Source organism: Cherax quadricarinatus, chromosome 19 (assembly GCF_038502225.1).
Source record: "Cherax quadricarinatus isolate ZL_2023a chromosome 19, ASM3850222v1, whole genome shotgun sequence".
NCBI lineage: Eukaryota > Metazoa > Arthropoda > Malacostraca > Decapoda > Parastacidae > Cherax > Cherax quadricarinatus.
In genome coordinates this window covers 7938105-7941475 of record NC_091310.1, presented here as the reverse complement: position 1 = coordinate 7941475, position 3371 = coordinate 7938105, and positions in this window count along the sequence as shown.

Below are 3371 nucleotides of genomic sequence, written 5' to 3'. Positions count from 1 at the left end.
GCAGGATATAGAACCAGGGGACTGGCGGATGAACCTTTGAGGGAAGTTTGGGAGGTAGAGCTCACGAAAAGGGAGGAAGAGTAAGAAAAAAAACTAGAGTGCTCAGCAAGAAAATGAAGGAGAGGATAGCTGCTGAGAGCAGGAAATGGGAGCTACAAGCTGTAGCAGTAGAAGTTATGTTACAGTGGTTAGAAGAGGAACTAAAAAATCTGAAACAGTCTAAAAACCCAAAGAGCAGTACAGGTATGACATCAGGAACAGCTACATCAGTCACAGAGGAGGTGACTATAGGGAACAAAAAAGCTATACTCCATGCAGAGGCCCTCTCAGACCATCTTGGAGCCCAGGAAAAGACGAGGAGCTCATCAGGAACAAATGAGGGGACTAAAGACAAAGAAGGAGCTAAGCTATATGCAGAGGCTCTAACAAACCACTGCAGTACCCAGGAAGAGCTGAGAAGGAGAAAAGACTAAATCGTCTCAGGGGATGCAAAGGGAAATACAGTGGGATGAAGGGAGAGGTCAGTTTTTTTCTACAGGATCCTGGAAATCAAAGGGAAAACTTTGAAGCAAGAAAACAGAAGGAGAAAAATGTGAGTGAAAGTATCATGAAAGCAATAGGAGAGGATGACATGACTCAGTTGACAAATTTTCTGAGAAGTGTGTGGTTTGCAAGAGGAAAAAACCGGCCAGTTAAAGTGATTTTCGTTGCAGAATCAGCACAAAACAGGATCCTGCAAGAGAAAGCACGACTTAGGGACACACAAGAGAATGAGAGGGTGTACCTCGACTGAGAACACAAGAAGAAAGGCAGAAACTGAAAGAGAGGGTACCAAGATGAAAGGGCGAACGAGAGTCAGTGAAGATGAGGAAGAGAACCCAGACTCAGGAGGAAGAGCAAACACAATCTCCTTCAGGACTTCCCAAAGAAGGATCTCAACAAATACAACCCAAATGCAACCAAACAATCAAAACCGAAACTCACATACTGTACCCTCTGCCCCCATCCCCCTCATCACAAACTCCACCCCCACAGTAACCCCCCATAGGTCCCCTCCAGGGCTCTCGTTCCCCAACCCCAATGCTCTCCCCAGGCCACAGTTTTAGAAAAGAAATTGAAGGTTTGGTATGCGAATGAGGATGGAATAACAAATAAATGTGAGGAGTGGTGTGAAAGAATCAGACATCATAGCAGTCACGAAAAAGAAAATCACTGGGATGATAAGAGATGCAATCTTCCCACCCAGATATCAGATGCTGAGGAAAGACATAAGGAACAGAGGGGGAGGGGGAGTTGTACTGCTCATTAAAAACCGATGGGGGTTTGAGGAAATGGAAAGAATGGACAAAATTGGCGAAATATATTACATAGTAGATGCAATTCAGGCACAGATATAAGCCATAGCGCCGTGTCTTCTTTTGCAGACAACACCCGAATTGCCATGACAGTGTCCTCCATCGAAGACACTGCAAGAATCCAAGTGGACATCAACCATATCTTCAAATGGGCGACTCAAAACAATATGAAGTTCGATGACGAGATATTTCAACTTCTCAGATATGGAAAACTTGAGGAAATTAAAACAGTATCATGGTATACAACAAATTCTTACCATACAATAGAATGAAAAAGTAATGTTAAGGACCTGGGAGTGATAATGTCAGAGGATCTCACCTTCAAAGACCTCAACAATGCATCTACCTCATCTGCTAGGAAAATGATAGGATGGATAATGAGAACCTTCAAAACTAGAAGCGCCAAGCCCATGATGATTTTCTTCAAATTGCTTGTTTTCTCTAGGCTGGAATACTGCTGTACACTAACGGCCACTTTCAAGGCAGGCAAAATTGCTGACCTGGAGAGTGTACAAAGAACTTTCGCTGCACACATAAGAATGATAAAGCACCTAAATAACTGGGAACGGTTGAAGTCCCTTTATTTGTATTCCCTGGAATGCAGGCGAGAGAGAAACGTAATAATATACACTTGCAAAATGCTTGAGGGATAAGTACAAAACTTGCACACGAAAATCACTCCCGATGAAGGTAAAACGATCGGCAGGAGATGTAACATTCCCCCAATGAAAAGCAGGGGCGCCAGGAGTGCACTGAGAGACAACACAATAAGTGTCAGGGGCCCAAGGCTGTTCAAATACCTCCCAACATACATAAGGGGGATTACCAATAGACCCTTGGCTGTCTTCAAGAAAGTGCTGGACAGTCACCTGAAGTCTGTACCTGACCAGCCGAGCTGTGGTTCATGCGTCAGTTTGCGTGCGGCTAGCAATAACAGCTTGGTTGACCAGACCCTGATCCACCATGAGGCTTGGTCTCAGACCGATCCGCTGGGGCGATGACCCCGATACCCTCTCCAAGTATTCTCCAGGTCTCCAGGTATAATTGCACTTTGGTTCGTGGTCGTCTTCTTTAAGCAGGTATCGGGACGGGGAAACCATTCTATCAGATGCATAAAAGACTCGCTTACACATTCGAGATAAAGTAACGCTAAAAGTACAAAATATTTTGGTAAAGTTTTCCATCTCTCAGACAGACCATCGTCAGATCCCTGAGGCACTCGCTCTAACTGACCACCTCGCCTAAAAAGTACCAATTTTATCAGCAACTTCCTAGACAGCCGCACCAAGAGAATCAAATTTCAAGGCTGTTACTCAGGTTACTTCGCACTAAATGCTGGAGTACCCCAGGGATCTGTCCTCTCCCCTGCCCTCTACATTTTATATACTAACGACATTCCAACACCTGTATACCATAACTCCATCACTCTAGCCTATGCAGACGACATTACACAACTTATCACTCATGCCAATACAGATACACTCACGTACAAAACACAGAATGATGTCGAGAGGGATAGCCTTCAGGGAACAAAAATGAAGGATCAAATCCAATGCAGCTAAATCCAGCATTACATATTTCAACTATAGGAAACGCGATCCTCCATTACCTGTCGAGCTCAGAACAGCTGACACCCGCATCTACATCCCCATCACACAATCTGTCACTGTCCTTGGCGTTAGTCTTGACTACCTTCTTCGCCTACACGGACACATTCACTCAAAGCATGCAATAGCTAGTAAGGCCCTTGCGGGCCTCTACAAGCTGCAATATGCCTCCCAACGCACCAAATTACACCTCTACGAATCCCTAATACGTCTTTTGATAACTTGCTCTCTCTCTTGCAGCTAAAACAAACTTAAACAAGGCGCTGCGCTGGGTGCTTGATGTCAGATGGGAGGACATCGCCACAAGCGAGTCTCTCCATGCTCAATTAGACATCCCTGAGCTGAATCTGTACTGGAAGGCGCTCAGTGACAGACAGATAGACAAACTTGAGACACGACATGACTACTG